This window comes from Myotis yumanensis, unplaced genomic scaffold, assembly GCF_028538775.1.
Source record: "Myotis yumanensis isolate MYYU_CA2020_CCGP unplaced genomic scaffold, mMyoYum1.0.hap1 SCAF_1, whole genome shotgun sequence".
Taxonomy (NCBI): Eukaryota; Metazoa; Chordata; class Mammalia; order Chiroptera; family Vespertilionidae; genus Myotis; species Myotis yumanensis.
This window is the reverse complement of record NW_027223752.1, coordinates 81896866-81911876: the sequence shown is the minus strand read 5'-3', so window position 1 is coordinate 81911876 and position 15011 is coordinate 81896866.

The following is a 15011-nucleotide window of genomic DNA, read 5'->3' as shown; positions in this document are numbered from 1 at the left end:
ACGGGCCCTGCTCTGTGTGTGATGGGGTAGAGCCATAACCTCCCCATCAGCCCTGCCCTGAGTGTGACAGTGGCGGTGCCCCAACCCCCTGATCGGCCCTGCTCTGTGGGTGATAGAGGGTGGCACCCCAACCCCCTGATCCGCCCTGCTCTCTGTGTGACAGAGGGCGGTGCCCCAACTCCCCTATTGGCCCTACTCTGTGAGTGACAGGGGGGAGCTCCTCAACCCCCTGATCAGCCCTGCTCTGTGCATGACAGGGGGGGAGCTCCTCAACCCCCTGATTGGCCCTGCTCTGTGCGTGACACGGGGGAGCTCCTCAACACCCTGATTGGCCCTGCTCTGTGTGTGACAGGGTACGGAGCCCCAACCCCCCTGATGGGCCCTGCTCTGTGAGTGACAGGGGGTGGCGCCGCAACTTCCCTATCGACCCTGCCTTGAGTGTGACAGGGGGTGGTGCCCCAACCCCCCAATCGGCTGTACCCTGAGCATGACTAGGGGTGGCATCGCAACCTCCCGATCCGCCCTGCTCTGTGCATGACAGGGGGCAGCGCCCCAACTCCCCAATCGGCCCTGCTCTGAGACCGACCAGGAGCTGCACCTAGGGATTAGGCCTGCCCTCTACCACCTGGGAGCAGGCCTAAGCCAGCAGGTCATTATCTCCTGAGGGGTCCCAGACTGCGAGAGGCACAGGACGGGCTGAGGGACCCTTCTCCCCCCTGAGTGCACAAATTTTTGTGCACCAGGCCTCTAGTCAGTTATAATAGTAAACCTTAAAACAACTCAAAGACTTGTCATCTCAGTGAAGTTCCCAGAGTTTCAATGGTCCAAAGAATATTGAGATGTCCCCTTCAAGGTGAAAGACATGTAGCTACACCTCACACCACTTACCACAGAAAAAGAGGCACACCACTGGATAGGCCCTTTTGGATTTTGGAAGCAACAGACACTACATGTGGGTGGGTGTTGCTTTGACCTATTTACAGAGTCACCGATAGAGTTGCCAGTTTAAATGGGGATGAGAGTAAGAGGAGAGAGAGCAAGTTTGGACTTCAGTGCAATCCACTTTGCCACTTTGGTCTTATCATTCAGCAAATCCTACACTGATACTTGATTTTCCATAGTAAATAGGATGAAGAATTTGGAAAACACCAATAATTGACTCACAGCAGTGTCCTCTAGTATTTAGAGGAGTATATGCCCATTTCTTCAAATAACTATTCTTTGAGAAACAGCTTCTGGCTTGCTAATTGTCTTCGGTGAATTATTTCTGGCTTAGAAAACAGAGGTGATCATGAAGGCTGAACTTCCATCATGAACTTAGCATTGTCTGACCTACTTAGCCATAATGTTGGTCATGCCCAGCAACAACCTATCATCAAGTGGAAATGGTACATAAGAGATTAGGCTCAGGCAGACCCAGAAAGTACAGGTAAGTCACATGAGTAAGTACCTCAGATGCCTTTGACACCAGCTTCTCTTGTATTGTCTGCTTTCCTTTAATCCTTGCCTACACCCTCCTAAGGAGTTCCTTACCATCACTTAACTAAGGAAGAAAACAATAAAGCCTACTGTACGTATGGTCTGGCACATTTACTGAAACAACACAAAACTAACACCCATAGCCCCACTAAAGACATTGGTGAAGGAAATTGCCCCCCTCCAAAAAAAATATCAGGGGATACACTGTTATCTACATTATTTAGAGAGATGGCCAGAAGTATTGCTCTACATTAATTTATGAGCAGCTACTAATGATTTTACTGGGTAGTAAGAGACTTGAAAAGAACAGGATTTGAAGATTAATGATAAGGAAATTTAGGGAAGAGTTTTCTGGGCTCAGACTATAAAGATAATAAAGATAATTAATGCCTCGTGTGAATACCGACCAGGGGAAGACCACTGAAGTGGAAGCTCTTAATAATGGACAATGTGATACACTCTGCGGATATGTGAGCAGCTTTCTCCAGTCACCCCAGTGCTTGCTCAATGATCCCATGAACAAAGTGGCCTTTTTAGAAGGGAAGGAAGTTATGCATGAACTCAAAGCATTGATTTCCCCTTATCAAGTCTGACCTCGCCAATGCTACTTCCGAGTGCCTAATCCGTCAACTATAGAAACTAATGCTGAGCCCCTGATATGGGCACATTCCTTAGAGGGCCTTTCCAGACACCTGGTGATACGCTGATTACATCAGACATCTTCCATGATGGAGATGGCTGAAATTTGTCCTTACTGAAATAGACACCTACACTTGTGTATGGATTTGTCTTCCTTGTTTCACGAGCACCCCAAGACACTTCAGCAGCACCCCTTTACCAGCTTCCTGTAAATTTTACTGGAACCCTGATAGGTGTTTCCCTGTTTTCCAGCCTTTCCCTCTGGCACCTCAGCCAACTTCTCACCACCCAGCAGGCTAGTGCCACGCACTCCCCAGAGAGGTCTGAAGCATTGGTAGGAGAGGAGGGCACATGTTTCAATGTGTTATTACTTTGGAACTTTGGCTCAGTCCTAGAGATGAGAGTTTCTCCCGACATAAGCTATTCGCATATTCTTTAGAGTTATTTTTTAACTCAGTAATTAGTTCTCTATTATTAGTTTTTAAGTGTTTATATTAAAGTTTCTTTGTAAAAATTGCTATATATTTCTCCTTATTGGACCCCAATTGATGCAGTAGGAGTCCGGGGGGGGAGGGGGGGAGACATTAGATGCAGAAAGACCAGCAATTGCATGTCATGTAACAGTATCATACTTTTAAGGAACTGTGCTTAGGTATGTGGTGACAAACACATGTGGGGGTGGATGGGGTGGCAGAGGAGGTGAAGAGCTGGGACTCAAACCTGGGGAGTCCCTCTGGGCAAGAAAAAAAAATGCTTTTTTTATGCTGTGCTATATTGTATTTTATTTCAAAGGTATCTTTCCAGGTACTACTAAACAGAATAAATACAGTTACTATTTTATAAAGTAATGTAGACAGAGTAGGTAATGAGAATTTGCTTGGACAAATTTTTGAGGTTGATCTAGCTAATTGACAACTGAGGATATTGTATATAAGAGGAAAACTCAATGCTAGTCTCTAGGGAGAGACTGCCCCACTGTGGCCATAGAGAGAACTTACAATGAAACATTTGCTGTAACTCCCACGGGGTTTGTGATCTGCTTCCTTTGCAAAACCAGCTACTGTGTCACTCACGGCACAGTAATACACGGCTGAGTCTTCCTCTTGCACTGATGGCTTCTTCAGATGGAAGGACGCCTCACTCTTGTCAAGGACAGCCGTGAAACCTTTGACGCTCTCCCCTGAGAAGTGTTTCAGGAGTAACTGCAGGCTTTGTCTGGGATACTGGACATACCAGACAAGTACAGGGCTCCCAGAATACACGTAGTTGCACTTCACCTGCACTGAGGCTCCTTCAAGGACAGAGATGATGTCCTCGGGCTGAGTCACTGTCTGGGCTCTTATTCCTCCTGTAACACCAATTCTAGGTCAGGAATCATCTTAAAGACAGAGGAGAATGCTTCTTTAAACTGGTCCTAAATCAGAAGACCACAGAAAGAGAGAATTAAGAGAGACTTTACTCACGGAGTGTGACTATGATCACAAGCACGGAAGTGAGGATGGGCTTCATGTCCGAGCTGTGAGAAACAGGAGGCTCTTTTCCGGAGGACTTTTCTGGAGACCATTCAGCCACGTGGACACTGGCAGAGCAGTGAGTGAGTTTACCCAGCATGTCAAGCAAAAGCATTTCCTCCAAGGGCTGGTTGCTTTCAGGCTTTCTACTAAATTCAGTTTGTGTCATTTCGCCCTCTAGAGGCTAAATGTGATATAGCAGATAATTTTGGGCTTTAGGAAGCTTTAAACTCTAAACGGAATGGAGAAGGAATCCCTCCACAGTTAATAAGACAAAGGGGAAAGCTATGTTAGATTTAAAAGCATATTACTAAAAAGGTCCAAATGGAGGCGTCAGTGGAACAGAATAGAAAGTCCAAACTACAAATTACTAATGGAAATTTAGTTATAACAAAATGGGGGAAAGAAGGCATTCTAGTATTTAATAAAATACTTTCATGAATGGAGAATCTTTTAGAGATTAACAAATAGAATTTGGACGCTTACCTTAATATCTGTTACAAAATAAATTTCTAATGAAGACAATATTTAATATTTTTAAACAAAATAAAATATCCTTTTAAAATAAATTTAGGATGGTCATGGATTTTTTTTTTTAAAAAAGTAATAGAAAGCATACAGGGAAATATCAGACTTCATAGAAATTTAAAATCCTATACAGGTATGTTAATGAAATGTTTAAATGTTACCAGGTCAAATTATCTTTCCATCTATCATCATTGATTCTGAGTGGCCCTTTAGAAATTCAGTTCTGTAAGTTAACAAAAAATAGGCCATAAACAAAGGAACAATCATTTAGCCTAGAAAGAAGGCAATTCTAGAGAGATGGCCAATTGAAAATATCCCTGATCCCCTGTGCTTAGCCAAGGAGCTTCTGCAGTGACCAGCCAAGCTATGGTGAGAGAACTCAAGCACCATATGCCATGGGGGCTCATATGTGAATCTGGAGTCAGGTAGCAGGAAACTTCAGAATGAAGAGCAGAAAACTGAGGGTCTTGGAGAGAGCTTGGTCTGTAGAGATCAATGGACCACGAAGAATAAACATTCTCTTGAGAAAGCCTCTCCTCTAGTCCCCAAATAGCTGAGAAGAAAGTAACAAGTAGGCTGATCCCCATCTGTCCTTAATGAAGAAGAGGACAAGGGGATCAGAGAGCCAAGAGATCTCCTTCCAGTTTTTCCACAGGGACTGACATTGCTACTGGTATCAATGCCCTTCTGGCTGGTATACTGCTGATCACAGACACAGAAACTCCTAGGTGAGACTTGACTAGGGTGGTGAACACAAATACAGTGTACAGGTGAAGTGGTGTAGAATGTGCACCTGACACCTGCATAATTTTGTTAACCAATGTCACCCAAGTACATTCAATGAAAAGAAAAAAAAATAAACCTCTAGGCTTTGCACCCTCACAGGATTGCCTCCAGTTAAAGTGCCCAGTAATCAGGAGGGGAATAAAGATAAGGAGAGGAAATCTCAGAAAGAAACGAGGGCCTCGTCTGAGTCAAGAATAGTCTGAAAAAATGGTCAGTGGCCTAATTTCTTTAACCAATAATCAGGACACATAGTTTCAAAAGTGATTTAGAATTCATTTACAAGAAAACTCTCACAAAGAAAAAATATCTCATTGGGTGTACTGTTTATTTATTTAATCCTCTTAATGGAATACATACAATTAGTAGTAAATGAAATTAAGAGAATTCTGTAAACCTCAGACTTATCGTTGTCATGAACAAACACAATGTCTCCAACAAGACTTTAGTGATAGAGAAATAGGACGTGTATATGATGACCACCCTGACCTCATTTCTATCTCCCTTCTGTTCAACACTTTCCCCATATACCCTGCAGGTACACCTGGCTGATTCTGCTCTGTGACTATGAAGTATAGGCCACATTTTGAAATTCAAGTAACCCTATCCTATTTCTTTCTCTCTTTTCATCTCTTTTCTTTTTTTCACTTTCCTCCTCTCTCTCTCTCTACATATGTTCATTTTCTTCCATTTCATCTTCTCATTTTCTTTTCCCCTGTTTTTCTAGTTTCAGAAGAGGTATAACAGAAGGTAGATATTACTAGAATAATTTTAAAGTGAACATAAAGGTCCACATTTTAGAATTTTAATCATGTAAACCAAAACTTTAAATAAGTAATGTATCTGTTTTCAACAGGAGCTTCAAGCTTTACCGTGGCCCCAGCTGATGTTCTCTTCTTAGAGAGTCATCTCTGTTACAACCATCACGGTCACAGACCTTCCTCACAGATGAATATATGGGAGTTTCCCCAGTTCTTATAATATATAGTATGTATATATATAGTTAGTTCATATGCTCACCTAACTGCTACTAACCCTTATTTAAATTTTAACTAAGTCTCAACTATGTCAGAATTTGAGAAAAAAGTTTCTCATTTAGATCAAGGCCTAGAGTGCCTCCCAGTGATCCAAAACCATGAGGCCACTTAGCTCATCAGCAGCCACCAGAACCCCAGAGCCTTCATTCCATTCTCTCCTGGGGACTATCTACAGATTATCAGGAGCAGAACTATCAGTCTGGAAGGGGACTTTTTTTTTTAAATAAACTGGTTTCTTCTTAAAAATGTCATTTAATAGAGGTGACTATTGTAAAATATTTTGTCAAATTGCACCTTTGGTGTTAAATGTGATTTTTTCCAATTTATCTATATCCTATATAATAAAAGTCTAATATGCTTAGTGTCCTGTGGTCCGGTCAGCCATTCAACCAATCAAAGCGTAATATGCTGATGATATGCTAAGGCCGCTCAACTGCTCGCTATGACATGCACTAACCACCAGGGGGAAGATGCTCAAATAGGTAGGTTAGCTTGCTGCTGAGGTCTGGCCGATCGGGACTGAGCAAGATGGGCAGGACATGCCCTGGAGCCCTCCAGCGGTCCCTCCCCAGCTGGCCAAACTTCCGCATCCCTCCTCGGCCCTAAAGGTGCATCGGTGGGGTCCCTCAGCCTGGCCTGTGCCCTCTCGCAAGCCAGGATCACTCGGAGGATATTGGAGAGCTGGTTTCAGCCCGATCCTGTAGGCCAGGCCAAGGAACCCCACTAGTGCAGAAATTCGTGCACCAGGCCTCTAGTCTACACTAATAAAAGAGAAACATGCAAATTGGTGTCACTCCACTATGCCCACTAGCCAATCAGAACAACAATGCAAATTAATTCAACAAAGATGGCAGTTAATTTGCATATGCAGGTGTGAAGCAAAGACTGAAGGCTCTGGCCAGAGTGAAGATTGAAGACTGAAGAGGCTTGGCTTCTCCATCGCAGCTGCAGCAGAGAAGCCAAGCCTCACTGCAGCCAAACCAAAGCCCTGGGTCCCGGATGCTGGAGGAAAACCAGTGCCAGCAGCCAGGGGAAGGAAGGCTCATTGTGTGAATCTTCGTGCAACAGGCTTCTAGTCCTATATAATAATAGACAAATTATTAACCATAACTTTGCTACCCTTCCCATTGGCTAATGAGGGCAATATGCAAATTAACTGCCAACCAAGATGGCGGCCAGCAGCCAGGCAGCTGAAGCGAGCAGGGGGCTTACTTGCTCCAGTGATGGAGGAAGCCAACCTTCCCCGCCTGCCGCTGCCGGCCTCTGAGCTGCACTCTAAGAAACAATGTTGCAATTATAGAAGCTAAACAAGCTCCAGATACCTGCTTTCAGCCAGCTTTGGCCTCAGAGCTTAGAGCTGCAGTGATGGCAACAATGTTTCAATTATAGGAGCTAAACAAACCCAGATACCTGCTTTCAGCCAGCCGCAGCCTCAGAGCTGGAGCCGGCTCTCAGCTTCAGTGACAGCTATAGATGGTAAATAAATCCCAGAATAATAATAATAAATAAATAAAAAAAAAAACAGAAAAAAAAGAGAGGCTGGGAGCTTCAGTTGCCTGCCAGCCTGAAAACGGCCCTCAGCCCCTCACCCAGACTGGCCAGGCACACCAGTGGGGACCCCCACCCTGAAGGGGGTGTGACCAGCTGCAAACAGCCATCATCCCTTCATCCAGGCTGGCCAGGCACCCAAGCAGGACCCCCACCCTGATCTGGGACACCATTCAGGACAAACCAGCTGGCCCCCACCCATGCACCAGGCCTTTATCCTATATAGTAAAAGGGTAATATGCAAACTGACCCTAACAGCAGAATGACTGGAAATGACTGGTCACTATGACATACACTGGCTACCAGGGGGAAGACACTCAATGCAGGAGCTACCCTCTGGTGGTCAGGGCGCTCTCACATGGGACGAGCTCTGCTCAGCCACAAGCCAGGCTGATGGCTGCCAGTACATCGGTGGTGGTGGGAGCCTCTCCTGCCTCCTCAGCAGCGCTAAGGATGTCCGACTGCAGCTTAGGCCTGCTCCCCGCTGGCAAGTGGACATCCCCCAAGGGCTCCCGGGCTTCCAAAGGGATGTCTGATTGCCATCTTAGGCCCAATCCCCCGGGGAGCGGGCCTAAGCCAGCAGGTGGTCATCCCCTGAGGGGTCCCAGACTGCGAGAGGGCACGGGCCAGGCTGAGGGACACCCCTCCCCACTGAGTGCACAAATTTTTGTGCACTGGGCCTCTAATATATATATATATATATATATATATATATATATATATATATATGCCTAATATGCAAAATGTCCCCTCAGGAGTTTGACTGACCAGGAGGTTTGATCACTCACTATGACATACACTGACCACCAGAGGGCAACATGGACTGAAGGAAGGCCCTGGCAGACAGCCAGTAGCTGGGGAATGAAGGCCCTGATTGGCCCTGATTGCCAGCTAGGCCTAGGGACCCTACCCGTGCATGAATTTTATGCACTGGCCCTCTGGTTTCAAAATAAGTGCATATGAGTTTATTGAAGTTCTTCTATAAATTGGTACTTGTGCTAGGTCTTAAGAAGTTAAAAAAACTTTGTCTCTACTCACAAGATGTTACAGTATATATAGTAGGAAAGACAAACATAGATGTGTGTGTGCATACATCAAGTAGCAGCCCCAAAAAGTACAAAATGAACCCAGCTAGACAAAGATTTAATGAGAACATGATCATTTTGTCTTTTTCCTAGAAAATATAGAAATGTTATCAAGAGGTTAAGTAGAGATATTAGCTTTGGGATGGAATAGAGATGATTCCTAGATAAAAATTATAGAAAGAAGTTGGGCCCAGCCAGTGTGGCTCAGTGGTTGAGCATTGACCTATCGACTAGAAGGACATGGTTCAATTCCTGGTCAGGGCATATGCCTGGGTTGTGATTGAGCAGGAGGCAGCTGAGGCAACCAATCAATGATTCTCTCATCATTGATATTTCTATCTCTCTCTCCCTTTCTCTTCCTCTCTGAAAAAATGATTTTTAAAAAAGAAATAAGTTAGATCCTGCCCACTTTGGCTCAGTGGTTAGAGTGTTGGCTTGCTGACCAAAAGGTTGTGGGTTCAATTCTGATCAGGGGCAGGTACTTCAGTTGCAGGCTTTCACTTCCCAGCCCTGGTCGGGGGGAAGTGGGAGGCAATCAATCATTGTGTCTCTCTCACATCGATGTTTATCTCTCTGTCACTCCCCTTTCCTTCCACTCTCTCTAAAAATCAATGAGGAAAAAATATCGTCAGGTGAGGATTAACAAAACAAAGAAAGAAAGAAGTTGGGAGACATGAAACATAATGACCTATTCTGGCCACTGACTCACTTTCAGGTGTGACTGATGGGTAAGCATCCTCCCACATCACTGGGACCATACTATGCATGTGTCTAAACTGCTTTTGTCCAGTCCCTTCCCCCATCGATCAGTGGGGAACAGACTTGGAGAGTGCTAAATTAGCAAAGCTGTATAAATGGCATGCCTATATTATCTAGTACCAGAGGCTCAGTACACAAATTCGTGCACATTGAAATAAAATTAATTAGAAGAAATATTTTAATATCACTGTTCGCCCTTTCTCTATAATAGAAGTGTCAACCAAATTCACAATCGACAATGACAGATCAAAACACACGCATGCGATTGGTGCCAGCAAAAGCTTTATAAGTATCGAGCATGTGTGAATGAACTTAGCCTTTTATATAAAGAGAATAAACTTGCTTAATTACACCTACTTCTGATTTAGCTAAACTTTTTCCAGTCCAGTGAAGCACCCCCAACTTCTCTTTCAGGTAATTGTCAGCAATATTTAACTGTAGCAGTGTTTGATTATATTCTGCGCAGTGAGAAAACCTGATGTCATTTTCAAGTTCCACAATTTATTACTTCTTTTCAGTCAGGTCAAGTTTCTAAGCTTTATAAATCTCCATTTTCTGGCTAATGAAAAGAAAATAGGATTCCACTGAGTCTCCTATCTACCTACTCCAGGTATTTTGTGAGGATCAAATGAGATAAAGAATGGGAAAATGCTTCACAGACATTTGGTTAAAGTGTGAAATGTTTCTACCTGGCTATAAAGCAAGTCATAGGCCTGGGCTGAAGAAACTGCAAGGAGGCTAGTTGCTAGGGAGAGGAAGTCAGGCATTGCTACATGATGTCATTACCCAGCAGCCACAGCGACCATTTCCTGGATGGCCATGGGGTCTTGGCAGCTATGGCTGCGATTTGGTGGGCTGTCACTCTGAGGTGGTGGCAGGGCCTGTGTCCCACTTGCGGGAAGCTGAGTGTTGCTTTATTGGCCAGGTCCAAGCTGCCGTTTCTCTGTAAATGGCAAGTGTGCATCACAGCAGCTCCTGCATTGAGCATCTGCCCCCCTGTGGTCAGTGTGCATCATAGCGACCAGTCAGATGGTGGGAAGGACACTTAGCATATTATCTTTATATATATATATATATATATATATATATATATATATATATATATTAGAGGCCCGGTGCACAAAAATTTGTGCCCTTGGAGGGGTCCCTCAGTCTGGTTTGTGCCCTCTCACAGTCTGGGACCCCTTGGGGGATGACCACCTGCCTGCTTAGGCCTGCTCCCCAAGGAATTGGGCCTAACCTGGCAGTCAGACATCCCTCAGATAGCCCAGGAGCCCTCGGGGGATGTCCACTTGCCAGCGGGGAGCAGGCCTAAGCTGCAGTAGGATATCCTTTGCGCTATTGAGGAGGCTGAAGAGGCTCCCACCACTACCGCTGTACTGGCAGCTGTCTGCCTGGCTTGTGGCTGAGCAGAGCTCCCTCTGTGGGAGCACACTGACCACCAGGGGGCAGCTCCTGCATTGAGCGTCTGGCCCCTGGTGGTCAGTGTGTGTCATAGTGACCAGTCATGCCCAGTCGTTCTGCTCTTAGGGTCAATTTGCATATTACCCTTTTATTATATAGGATAGAGGCCTGATGCATGGGTGAGGGCCGGCTGGTTTGCCCTGAAGGGTGTCCCGGATCAGGGTGGGGGTCCTGCTTGTTTGCCTGACCAGCCTAGGTGAGGGGCTTATGGCTGTTTGCAGGCTGGCCAAGCCCCCAAGCAGGGACCCTCACCCTATGAGGGTGTGGCCATCCTGGGTGAGTGGCTGATGGCTGTTTGCAGGCTTGCCACAGCCCCTTCAGGGTGAGGTCTCCACTGGGGTGCCTGGTGAGCCTGGGTGAGTGGCTTATGGCTGTTTGCAGGCTTGCCACAGCCCCTTCAGGGTGGGGGTCCCCCTGGGGTGCCTGGCCAGCCTGGGTGAGGGACTGAGGGCCGTTTTCAGGCTGGCCACACCCCCTTCAGGGTTGGGCATCCCGCTGGGGTGCCTGACCAGTCTGGGTGAGGGTTTGATGGCTGTTTGCATGCTGGCCAAGCCCCCCAGCAAGGACCCCCACCCCATGAGGGTGTGGCCATCCTGGGTGAAGGGCTGATGACTGTTGCAAGATTTCCATGGCCCCCAGCCACCCAAGCTCCCAGTGGAGACTGGCTGGAAGCAGGTATCTGGGATTTATTTATCTTCTATAATTGAAACTTTGTTGCCTTGAGAGGAGGCCAAAGCCGGCAAGGGCAGGCAGGAAGCTTGGCTTCCTCAATCGCTGGGGCAACCAAGCCTCCTGCTTGCTCCAGCTTCCTGGCTGCAGACTGCCATCTTGGCTGGGTTAATTTGCATATAGTCGCTCTGATTGGCTGGTGGGCGTGGCTTGGGCATAGCAGAGGTGCAGTCAATTTTCATGTTTCTCTTTTATTAGATTAGACTAAAGTCCCAATGCAGGAAAATTTGTGAAATAGGCCTTCCTTCCCCTGGCTGCCGGCATCGGTTTTCCTCCAGCAGAGGAGCTAAGCTTATTCAGTCTTCAGTCTTCAGTCTTCACTCTGGCCGGAGCCTTCAGTCTTTGCTCCTTGCCTGTGTATGCAAATTAATCACCATCTTTGTTGGGTTAATTTGCATAGTTGCTCTGATTGGCTGGTGGGCATAGCAAGTGACACCAATTTACATGTTTCTTTTTTATTAGTGTAGACTAGAGGCCCGATGCACGAAAATTCATGCAAGAGTAGGCTTTCCTTCCCCCAGCTGCCAGCACCAGCTTTCTTTTGGCACTCGAGACCTGGACTTCCCTCCTCCTGCCCCCGCAGGCACCCAGGACAGCAGCTGGCTTCACCCAGGCCACCCCCAGGTGCTCGGGACCCTGGATAGCTTCGCCCAGGCTGCCTGCAGGCACCCAGGACCACAGCTGGCTTCACCCTGACCACCCGCAGGCACCTGGGACCCCGGCTGGCTTTGCCCAGGCCCCAGCTTTGTCCGGAAGGATGCCTGGAATGATGCCAGGTCTAATTAGCATATTATCTTTTTATTAGTATAGATATAGATTACCTTTACTCCTTTCCTGATAAATAATAACCAGATTATTACAATGATAATCTACAACCAAGGCTCGATGGTGCAGGGGCCACAATTAGCACTGCCTTCTAGCCCCTCATAACTGCTAAGGAGACTGGGGCCTATATTAAGCTTCCCTATATTTCCTTGGGCTTGGGAGAGGTCAGGCTTTCTTTCAAACTATCGAATCTCTCCTGACTTTTTATCCTAGCCAATCTTTTCCCCAGATTTGTCTCCTCCCCTTTATGATCACCATTTTAGCTCCCACTGCTCATGCACTCAGTAAAGGAATTTCCCCCTCACAAGTTCTCCCTCCCCTCTTTGATCTGGAGAAACTGGTTGGCTGTTCCCTGGGGGATTGGAAAACCTGTCTTTCCTGCCCTTTCAGATGTCAATCCCTTTGGCAGAGCCATTCTGGTTATTCCCTGGAGTGTCTGTGAAACTGTAGTTTCCAGACTTAATCAGGCATTCAGTCAGCACCACTCACTGAGAGTACCACATTCTACAAGATGCCCAAAAGATAGGTGAAGGTCAGGGAAGGAGGAGCCAGAGAGGAAACCAATAAGAATCCTCTCTCTACAAAATGTGGCCTAAGTAAATGAAAGGGCCATAAAAGGTATAATGAAAGCCTGTCAGAAAAAAACTCCAAACTAAAAAGAAAAAGGGAACTAAAGGAAAACCGGGAAAGGTAACACATCAAGATCTAGAAACTAAGGAATCAGCAGCAGCCAAAGAAACTAAAAGTGAGGACAGATGAGTCTTTGATGCAACAAGAGAAGAAAAAACCAAACCTGTATATCTTTGAACATAGACCCTCTATCCTCTTTTGTTCACTTTATAGAGCTATTCTTATAAACTATTTTAAGTGCATGCTTAGTAGTTCTTGACACATATTTATAATAAGGCAGTAATCCTACTTCATCTCATGTTTTAAAATTGGATTTAGGTAATTGTAAAAATTTAAGAAGTAAAATCATTCACTTCATAATTTCTGACACTAGATATTATGAAATGTTGAATTAAGGGAGACTTAAATTCTGTGTGGGTGTAATTTTTATAATATTTGGAGGAGGCAGGTTTTTTTTATCCTATGATATGAATCAAATCACAAATAACAATTTGGAATATATATATAAAATATATGTAATGTATATAAAGTATATGCAATGTATATAAAGTATATTTTTAAAAGTTGGCTTTTTAGTACAATTGTTTCAGAGTAAATAAAAATGTTTCTTGATCTTGAATATCCTTATTAGAATTAAGGTAATCTTTGCTATTGTGAAGTTCTGTAGTGTAGGTTATATTTTCCTATAAACTTTGTTAATTTGGTTTGAAAGACTGAAAATTTTGTCGAGTGTGTAATTTTTATCATGAATTAGTGTGACTTACAAAATACCTGAGAGTTTTTTAGTAATTTAATCTGTTTTACTTGATATATTTTTATAGGTTACTAGCCTCAAATTTTTAATTTTGAGCCCAGCAGGTGTTGCTCAATGGTGGAGTGTCAGCCTATAAACCAGGAGGTCAAGGTTTGATTCCTAATCAGGGCACACGCCTTGTTGCAGGCTCAACACCAACAGGGGCATCAGGAGGCAGCTGATCAATGATTCTCATCATTGATGTTTCGCTCTCTCTCTCTCCCTTCCTCTCTGAAATCAATAAAATTCTATTTAAAAAATTTTATTTTGGAAATCACTGGAATAAATTTCAAAAAACAATTACAAGTGGGTGGCTTTAGATTTTCAATATGTGTTGCATTAAGAATTACGTTCATTGTAGTTTTTATTTCATGTATGGAGAAATGTACACGTAAGACCTATATAACCTTATTAACCATTGTCACCCCAATAAATTTAATAGAAGTAAAAAGTAGCTTGGCCAGTGTTGTTCAGTGGTCATGGTTCAATTCCCAGGCAGGGTACACGCATGGGTTAGGGGCTTGATCCCCAGTAGGGGAAGTGCAGGAGGCAGCCAATTGATGATGTTTCTCTCTTATTGATGTTTCTATCTCTCTATCATCTCCCTTTCTCTCTCTCCCAAAAATATAAATCAATAAATTTTAAAATAATAAAATAAAATAAAATAAATATAGAAATAAAATAAAATTTTCTAGTTAAAAAATAATTGTGTTCAATTGGTTTTGTGTAATACAAGATTAGAAATCAAAGTATTATAATGTCAAATTTACTTTAAAACATATAAACATTGCACAGTGAGGCATTATGTATGTGCTAGAAGTTAAGCTTCAAATCTAGGTTGAGAATCTATACTGCACTAATTAAAAATTTATGCTGTATAGGTTGCCCTAATTGAGAATTTATTCAGAACAGCTTGTCAGCTAACATCATAATCAAGTACTTTCAATTCCTACATATTGATTAACACCGGAGTCAGTGATAATTACGAATAATAAATGCTAGAAATGTGGGGGGTTTCTTTTATAAAAATGCTCTTGTGTTCTTCACTTCCAAACTCTGACCCCTTATGATGTACTTTTGTCAGTGTGGGAGTGGGGTGGGAAGTTGGGGAAGGGTATGTCCCTCCTGGAGAAATTCATTAGAAGACCTCCATCTAGTTCAAATGTTATCTGAATGTAGCACAGCATTGATGTTAAAGCAC